At 52.7% G+C, this 9665-nt stretch overlaps 1 protein-coding gene across 1 annotated transcript in view; it reads left to right on the top strand.

Annotated features, from left to right (window-relative positions):
* Window positions 1-229: 229 nt before the first annotated feature.
* Window positions 230-9665, top strand: part of NSUN3 (NOP2/Sun RNA methyltransferase 3) — a 133533-nt gene continuing 124097 nt past the window's right edge. The window contains exon 1 of the mRNA XM_085622334.1: window positions 230-354. The gene's annotated coding sequence lies outside the window, so the exon portion shown is untranslated. The remainder of the gene's footprint in view (window positions 355-9665) is intronic.

The following is a 9665-nucleotide window of genomic DNA, read 5'->3' as shown; positions in this document are numbered from 1 at the left end:
AGCTGAAGAGAGAGAAAAAAATTACATCTCATCAAACAAGATTTTACGGTTTTTCCCAAGACAAAACCAAAATAATAAAAATCTGGCTCTTTACTACAAAGACAGAAGCAATAAACATGAAATCAGCAACAACCAGGTGCTCCTCCAATACAACGCGTTTACAGATGCTGCAAATCCACGCCGATTAACTTTATATGTGAACTGACTCCTAATTGGTCGGTTGACTCCCATTTCCGATGTGTGTAGCGGTGCCCTGTGATTGGTCAAACAAGTCCCAGGCAGCCAATCGGGGTTTCCTTCATCGAAGTGTGCGAATGGGAGAAATGTGACCACCTGCACTTTAAAACGGATCAGGTACCTGGCATTTTTTTTCAACTTCCGACGCCGGTCGGTCCGAGACATACTATTTTTTGTGCATCTGCTGCTGCTTTTGTATTCTTTGCTTGCACGTGAACAGAACATGTAGTCTGATGAAACGTTGTTATGTAAAGTGTTAAGTGAACTGTAAAAAGGCGTGCGCATGGCGTCTCGGAGACGGTATAGCTGCCAATGTTTTCTATTGTTTGTGGGACATTTTCATAATTTCAGTGTAATTATGAGTGAGTAAGGAAGGCGAGGGAAACATAAATATCTGAAATTACACCCGTTTGAGCAACGAGAAACTCTTCAAAGATCAACTGCCTAGTTCACCTATGTCTGTTACAGTAACCACTGACGGCAACTATTCTGTGTAAAAGTAAAGCTTGAGTATCAAATCTGTGCAAATTTGTGATTATTGCACTGCTGATGTCCCGTTTCAACCCTTGTGTTCACAAATCGGTCAGTCTGCTTTTTACCCACTGCAGCATTTTCTTGCTACGATTTTTCGGTCTATAATGTTAATCTAAAAAGAGAAACTACAAGTTCCAGAATGCAATGATTTGTAGGCTAAACATTGACGACTGGCATCTAACCTAATAATGCAGCTACTTAGTAGGGAGATTGCAACCAGAACAAAATACAAGCCATTTGGTTAAATGTTTCTGTTCTAAAACAGACAAGAGAAGACTGGTGAAAAAAATGCTTTATCTTTTATTAATCTGTAAAACACTTGCGTCTCTGAATATTTTAATAATTATTTATAAATCATTTAGACTGCTTTTGCAGTTGCTGAATGTTGCGGTGTGCATCAATGCAGACCTCCAAATGAGAGTATATTTTTGCAACATTAGCTACTATTTGTTGCTGTAGGGTGAGCAAAATACACCAATTATTCAGACCAGCAGGGTTAAGTATAGGTCACCACGTTCTATTTACATTACCACACTTGTTCTCACAGACAAACCCTCTATTAAAGAAAGCATGTTGCATAAGCAGGATTTGGCGTCTTTGTAGATCAATGCATTTACATCATGAATTCATCTCTTGCATCCAGGTCAAGTTTGAATCCCAGAAGAGTCTTCTTAACATTTTACGCTAAGTGTTTATTGTACATAATATGTTTTTGCTGTGTTGCTATGTTTTGTTAAAAACGATTTAATGAATTTGTTAAGCACATGATTGTGTAGTTAACTTAGTTTAGGCTAAGCAAGGCCCTTTCACAGGTTTGCCACAGCACTTTAAGCGATCCCCCACCCGCCACAGTTTTTCCATCCCACTTAACCCCTTCTGTGCCCATGACGAGCTGGACTCGTCATGGAGCACGGTCGCGCTGTGCCCATGACGAGTCCAGCTCGTCATGAACCCCGCCTGCTAATGCAACGCCCGGCACAGGGCGGGGAAAGGGCGTGGCACACAAGGGGTTAAAGGCCAGCGCCATTCAGTGTATATCACTTTATTTGTTTCAATGCCTCGTTGTAGTTATACTCTTTTACTTTTCATTGTTTTTATCTTGCTTTTCTGCCAGGGTTTTCTTGAAAAGTAGTGAACCGCTGCAGCACTAGACACTATCTGATAATTATTTGTAGCCTAAGCTTAATTTGTGTATTCAGTAACCCAGCCTGAAAATTAGTTCAGCTGTGCAACCTCGCAGACAGTGGCATCACCAGAGATCACATTAACAGGCTGTCACAGAGCTAGTGTTACTAGCCCAAGCTCCGCTCTGCTGATTTATGTGATGCCGCTGCGGGCTTAGCTGAAAACCAATTGTTGGACTGGAACCACCTGTCCACTGTGACCGCACGCTGTGGCTAGCGTTAATTTAATATAATAATAATCCACATTTGTAAAGCGCGAACAATCACCCGTAAGGGTCTCTAGGCGCTGGGGGCCGTCTGAAAGATTAAGCAAGCTATTGCCCAGAGTCACATGGTGCTGGGCTAATCTGCCTCCGGTGCTGGAGATCGAACCGTGATCCCCAGATTCCGGAGTGAGTCGCCCTGGTCGCGGCGTCACACCTCTTCCACCAATTTAAAGCAAATTAAAGGTCAACAAGCAGAGTGAGAGTTCACTTGAGGCACTCACTCACTTTGCTCCGAGGCCTGGCTGCACAGGGTGTGGGGTTCACTCAGACACCGGTGGTGAGGTGGGTTGGCTCCAATTGCAGCTGGATCAATAATACCACAGCACAACGTGGTGCAAGCTTTGTTACCATTTCCACTGCAGCCTGCCAAAACTTCATGAACTGCAGCCGCCCAACGTGGTGCAGTCGCGGGCGGTAGTAGGATGTCCCGCCTAGTGTGCGTCAAAAAACTCATCCTGACCTCACACAAGGTCTCTCATTAGGCACTTTCTCTCCCCCATCCATCACTGATGTATCAAATATGCTGCATGGTCTGCCTTGTCGGGTGAATCTTAGTATAATTGTTACATTGTTAATTTGTTAACTAAAGCTGCAGACTGAGCCAGCCCCCCACCACAGGAGCAATTCTCACAGTGATCTGCAATTCCAGCTTTAGTTTCCTGTTTGATTACTAGCGCTCCTCCTTGGCAGCAGAGGCGCTATTATGCGTGACTTTGCATTTCATTGCAGTGATGCGGACCACCACACTGAAATGCGTTAGTCTAATGCCGATGTGTGGTACTTGGCAGAGCTGTGAAGAATGTAGTGATGAGGCACACAAATTGCAGTCGATTAAAAGGGAGTTTATTTGTATGAGGGGGAGAGCCGGCTAGTACCGCCTTCCCAAACGAAGTCTGCACCAGTTGTCTCCTCCAGCATTTGGTACCTGACATCCCAGTAAAGAATCTTAATAGTTCATTCACTATGATAACTTCCCCTATAGCAGCATTGCACATTTCCCCATTTTATAATAAAAATAATTCTGAAACATACAACAATTTATCATCACAAAGGATAAAAAGAACAGTGGGTGTATTACTTAGGAAAATATGTGTATGAGTCTTGATGCTGTAAAGTATATATGCCTATAAACACAAGAAAATTATGCATACCAACCAAATGATGCATAATTAATACAAGGAAATGATGCATACCTAATAGAACCATCACCCCACCGCAAAATCTTTTTACTTAGTGAGCAGTGATATAGCTCTGCCTGAACTTGTCACTTTCACCCCTTTGATGTAAGAATATAACATCTGAGAAGAAGCATGTCCCCACTCTTTTTTTTGATAAGCACATTTTTATTGATTTAAAAAAAATAGGAACAATTCAGCCAGTACACGGAAATCACAAGTATAAGTTCATTTGCACAATCACTGTGCCCCCCAATCACGTTCCCCATAAAAGTACATAGACGGAATTTGGGACCAAGTTAAGCAGGACCCTCCACGTTCCCCAACCACTTCCCCCACACTCTGCGGTATTTCTTAACGCACCCCTTAGCTGTATAAAGGGCTTTCTCTTAGGTTGCACACCAGTCCACCCCTCTCCGCCACCTCTCCAGGGTGGGTGGGTCAGGGCTTATCCAGGCCGCCGCAATGTCCCGCTTGGCCACCATCACAGCTGTGTTAAAAAAACAACTTATCATTCCTGCACCCATCCAGCCCGTCAGTGATCCCCAGTAAAGAGTGACGTGGGTCATGAGGAACCTCCCATCCCAATACCTCCGTTAGCTCCACTTCAATGGATCCCCAGAACTGGCCTAAGCGGGGGCTCAGCCAAACCATATGGAAGAAGTCGGCTGGGGCGTGGTTACATCTTGCACATGACGCATCCGGGCACAAACCCGCTCTGTACAGGCGCAGGGGAGTGAGGTACGCAGCATGTAAGTAGTAGAGCTGAACCAGCTTGAGTTTGGCAGAGACTGTGACTATTCTGGGGGCCATGAGAGCATTGCCCCAGTCCACCTCGTCAAAGAGGCCCACTCATCCCACCCACTGATCCTTCAACTTGTCTAGGGATGTGGGAGTGTTGTTAATGAGGGTGTGGTAAATGCGGGACCCCCCCCCCCCACCCAAGTCTCCCAACAGCGTTTGGGCCTCTGGGGCTATATTCAGGGAGCCTCGTGTCATCTATAATATGCACGTGGAGGGCATGTTTCAGTTGCAGATATTTATAAAACTGAGATGAATGTAGGGAGTAGCGAGTTTGGAGCTCCTGGAAGGACAACATGTGGCCCCTTGCCCATACATCCCCTAGCTGGGAGATAACAATAAGGTCCCAGGTTCTGAACCCCCGCAATCCACTAACCTCCCGGAGCCATGCCCTGTGCCAGAGGGGAGTACATTGGGTTAACCTCCCCGTCCATTCGGTGTGACAGAGCGATGCCCGCCAGGCCAACAACACAGAACGCGTCACATCCGGCAGTCGGGTCGGAATGGGCCCCCCGTACATCATGGCCTGGATGTCCGCGAGCCCCAGTTCACTCAGTTCAAGCCTGTATGCTGGATCCCACCAGCCCCCATTGAACCAGTCGTGGATGACCATTAGACGCACCGCCAGGAAATACAGATACAGGTGCGTCATCCCCATGCCTCCATCATAAGAGGGAATCTGACAAGTCGACAGAGCCACGCAGGCCCGTCCTCCTCTCCAGAGAAACTTGGAAATTAAACTGTCCAGTTCCCTGAACCACGCCCTGGAAAAACAGAAGGGGGTATTCTGTAGGACGTAAAGGAACCTGGGGAGGATCATAATTTTAAACAGGGCCACCCTCCTCAGGGGGTTCAGAGGCAGCGTTTTCCATTTAAGGAGGTCCTCCTTAGCCTTCTTAACCAACGGGGCCACGTTAAGGGACCAGCCCAGCTCGGGAAGAAGGGCGATCCAGATCCCCAGATATTGAAAAGACTGTCTCCGAAGTGGTATGGTAGACTGCCAATCAAAACACTCTCTAGAGAGATGTAGAGGGGCCAGCACTGACTTCCCGGGGTTGAGCCGCAGCCCAGAGGCCTGCTCGAAGTCTTGCAAAATCTGGAGGCAGTGTGGTCCGGAGGAGGCTGGATTGGACAGGAAGACAAGGACGTCATCCGCGTATAGTGCAATCTTGTCCGCGGCCGTATGGGTCCACTCCCATCCATGGAGATGCTCCTCCGATTGCACCACGAATGCCAAGGGCTCCATCGCCAGGGCGAAGAGCAATGGGGAGAGGGGACATCCCTGCCTAGTGCCCCTGGCGATGGGGAAGGTCTCCGACAGCACCCCGTTTACCAGTACTCGCCCTCTCAGGTGAGCGTACAGGACCCGGACCAGGGAGCAAAAGTGGGGCCCGAACCCCATCTCGATCAACACGCCCTGCAGGTACGTCCAGTCCACCGAATCAAAAGCTTTTTCGAAGTCTATGGACAGGAGCGCCAAATACGGGGTGAGCAGGTGCCTATTTGCATGGGCCAGCTGCAGCCTTCTGAGGCAGTGATGGGTCCCACGCTGAGGCATGAACCCGCATTGATCCGGATGTACCAGTAGGGCCAAATAGGGCTTCAGCCGTTGGGCCAAAATGGTAGTGTAAAGTTTAAGTTCGGTGTTGAGGAGGGATATGGGGCGGTACTCTGCACATATTCGGGAGGGAGTCTGGGATTTCGGGAGAACCACAATGGTGGCACTGTCCGTTTCCGGCGGAAAGGAACCTCTCTCTACGGTTTCTTTCAACAGGCTGGCTAGGTGGGGTGCTAGGGTGCCTCGGTATGCCGCATAATACTCCTGCATGAGGCCATCCGGACCCAGGGTTTTACCCGGGGAGACCAGGGTGATCGCCTCCTCAATTTCTTTCAAGGAGATGGGATGCTCCAGATCCTTCTGAGCCGCTGGATCCAGCCTAGGGAGGCGCACCCCACCCCAGTCGAGGGGGGCTGTAACGGTCAGCTCAGGGTTGTGTGCTGTATACAGCCTCCGGTAGTATGCCGCAAAGGTGTTTGCCATCGCCACGGGAGCACGCTGCACCGCTCCCGCCGCGTCCACTACCTCCGGGATGATACGATTCGCCCTGGGATATGTGGCCAACCTGTGCAAGATCGCACCATTCTTGTCCCCCCCCCCAACCGTAGACTCGTGCTACCTCATACCGAGGACCTCCAGAGGAGCTTGGCCGCATCCATGGATAGTTGTTTAATCTCATCCCGGATGTGGGCTAAGTGTCGGGCCCGTGGATAGTAGTTGTTCCAGGCGAAGTGCCTGCGCTTCCTTGGAGGAAATCTCCTGCAGCTGCGACTGCGACTGCCTATGGAGCTTAAGCTGACATTTTGCAAAACCCCATATGGTCGCCTTTCCTGCCTCCCATAGGGTGCCCGGAGGGGCTCCCGAGCCCTTGTTGGTGGCAAAGTATCGTATAAGTTCCTTCCCCACCTCCCGCCTGAAATCTCTATCCTGGAGAATCCAGGCGTTCCTCCTCCATGTTTGGCAGGCTGTGAGAGGGGGGGCCCCTGAGCTACGGAGTACCGGGGAGTGATCGGAAATGCCTCTAGGGAGGATGCGGACGTCAACAATCAGAGAACAATCATTCGCGGGGACAAAGATCGCATCTATGTGCGCCTGGGAGCGGTGAGCCGCGGAGGTATGCGTGAATTGGATGCTGCGTGGATGCCATATGCGCCAAGCATCGCAGAGCCCCAGGGACTCAGACCAGTTTTGCAATTGTTTCGCACTCGCCGCCCGGGCGGCAGAAAGAGGCCCCGTTGTGTCAAGGGCCGGGGCTAAAACCGCGTTGAAGTCTCCTGCAACGACCATGTTGCCGGCGGGCACGTTGTGTACCAGGGCAGCGGTACGCGCAAGTGTGGGCGTGAGCATGGAGGGGGGCATACACCGACATGAGAGTGAGGGGAGAACCGGCCAACGATCCGCATACTGTCAATGACGAGCCTTGAGGGTCATGCACCACTTGGGAGAGGACAAAGGGCAGTGTACGCCGTAGGAGGATGGAAACCCCTTGTGAGCCCCTGGAGAAGCCGGAGTGCCGTACCCTATCATAGCCGTAGCGAGCTAAGAAGGGGCAGCAGTTACCTAAGAGGTGCGTTTCTTGAAGCATCAGGAAATCAATGTGGAGGCGCTGCGCATACCGTAAGACCGCTGTGCGTTTGTGCCAGTCCAGCAGACCATTGACTTTCCATGACAACACGTGGACAGACGCCATGGGGGAAGCGTTATTTGTCATGGTAGGCGTTTCTAGGACGACGCGGGCGCATGGCTTTGGGTTTACAAACGCGTTTGGGATCCCGCAGAGGTGTGTGCGATCATAGAGTACGGGGGGACACCCATCCCTCCCACTGGCAACATGTGTCATTCCATGGTGGCTGAAACAAAAACCTACAAACAACAGGGCAACATACAGGGAAAAACTCTCCCAAACCCCCCCCCTCACCCCCACCCCACACTTCAGGAACCGAAGCATCTGTCGACCCCCCCCAATAAACAACACCCAATGCACAGAGTTAACAACTAAACTAAAACGCCTGGAAATATGGAAGAGTGGAGGACCCCTCATCGTGAGCGGATGCATGTTTACAATGACCATCGGGAAGTTAGGTACAGATCTGAGACAGCGCGCCGTCTCTGGCCGCGGAGCAAGGCCCGGCGGGCAGAGACCGGCTCAAGCAGGGTCCCTCAACAGAATCGGGCTACAGGAGAGGTCCGTGTCCGGAAGGTCAATCGCTGAGGGCCGGGGAGCAGCCCCACCGCCATCCAGTCGGCCAGATGAACCAGAGCGCCTCCTGTTCGATGCTCTCCCTCGATCCGGGGTGGCTGTTGTGTGTGACTCGGCGGGGAGGCCGAGCGGGCCCGCCTCCGGTCACGGCGCCTACGGGAACGATTACGCGGAGGCTGAGGAGCGGAGGGAGCGGAGCAGCCGAGCCCGCCCCCCACATCACCCATGCCCGGGGCACAACCCGCAGAGGGCGCTCCTCCGTCGCACAGGTCCATGCCTCCGTCGAGCTGTCAAAACCGTGTCTTGTTCTTAAATACCACCCGCAGGCGAGCCGGGAAGAGGAGCTGATACTGGATGTTAAGTGCCCTCAACTTCTGCTTGACCTCTCGGTCCTTGAAGTTAAGCACCCGTATAGGAGCGCCCAGCAACAGCTTGGGGGGGGCTAGGGACCGGTGGGCCCACTCAATCGCAAACCAAGGGAATAGGGATCCCTCGGGAGCCCGCGACCTCAGCCACCTCTCCAGGAACTCCACTGTACGACACCGTTCCACTCCCTCCGGAAAGCCCACCAGGCGGAGGTTGTTGCGTCTGGACCCGTTTTCCGCGTCCTCCGCCTAGCGGTGCAACTCCTGAGTATGGGACTGAAGGCGGGCCACCTGCCCCTTAAGTTGCTGCACATCATCTTCCACAGAGGAGATCCTGGACTCAGCTTCTTTAATCCGAACGTTCGCGTTGCGAAGGTCCTGCCGGATAAGAGTCACATCCACTCTTACTTTTGCGATTTTGCCCTCCACCGAGGTCTGGGACGCGTGGATAGCCTGGAGGATGGTAGCCAGCTCAGCGGACGGAGAAGCCTCCCGCCCAGCCACTCCCCCAGTAGCCCCCCCCCCCTCCGGAGTGGTGAAGCGATCCATTTTGGTCTGGATGGCGGGGACATTTGATGACCTGTCCGACCTACCCATTGGTGGACCCCGGAGAGGAACTGGATCTCAAGGACCCCCCGGCCGGAGCCCACTCTGGACCACACACTGCATCCGCAGGAATACCAGCAGCTCCGTGACTGATTTGACAGGTGACCACGAGAGCACAATGGTGGGCAGCGCCGAGCCTGGGGAGGAGTGGCCCAGCCGGGTCAGTTCACCTCCGACGCAAGTTGCAGGGGGCCCGCTTGGAGTGGGGGAGAGGGGGAGGAGACTTGGTGGAGGGAGAGAAGCTGTGCTAACCCGCACCCCACACAACCGCCTGCCGCTCGACCGACGGATGAATCCTCCACCCAACCCAGATGCCACGGCACCCCCACTCCTTACCTCCAGTCCAAAGTGCAAGAGCTCGCTGCCTGCCACTGACCCCCAGCAGAGCCCACCGCAGCAGCACGGACCTCAGGCACACCAGGGGCAATCAGGAAGCGTACAGTTCTCCCCCCTATGGCCTCCGTGGGCTCTCCACCTCCAAGAGCGTTGCTTGGGCCCAGGGACTGGCGAGGGAGGTAGGCCCCGCTCCCAGCAGGCCACCCAAGGACACCGGCGATGACCCTCCGTGAAGGACCACAGCCCCAAAGGATCCCACCGCAGGCGGAGGCCTGCGTCGCTGGAGAAGTCCGCCCAGGCTCAGGAGAAGGGGCGGTGAAGGAGCAGCTCCGCAGCAGATCACCCAGCGTCGCTCCGCCAGAACTCAGCGCCGTCCGACTCAGGCCGTCCCTATGACGCCAAG

The sequence above is a fragment of the Triturus cristatus genome, chromosome 8 (genome assembly GCF_964204655.1).
Source record: "Triturus cristatus chromosome 8, aTriCri1.1, whole genome shotgun sequence".
NCBI classification, from domain to species: Eukaryota; Metazoa; Chordata; class Amphibia; order Caudata; family Salamandridae; genus Triturus; species Triturus cristatus.
Note: the sequence above shows the minus strand (reverse complement) of the source record. Positions and strands in the feature narration are given on the sequence as shown.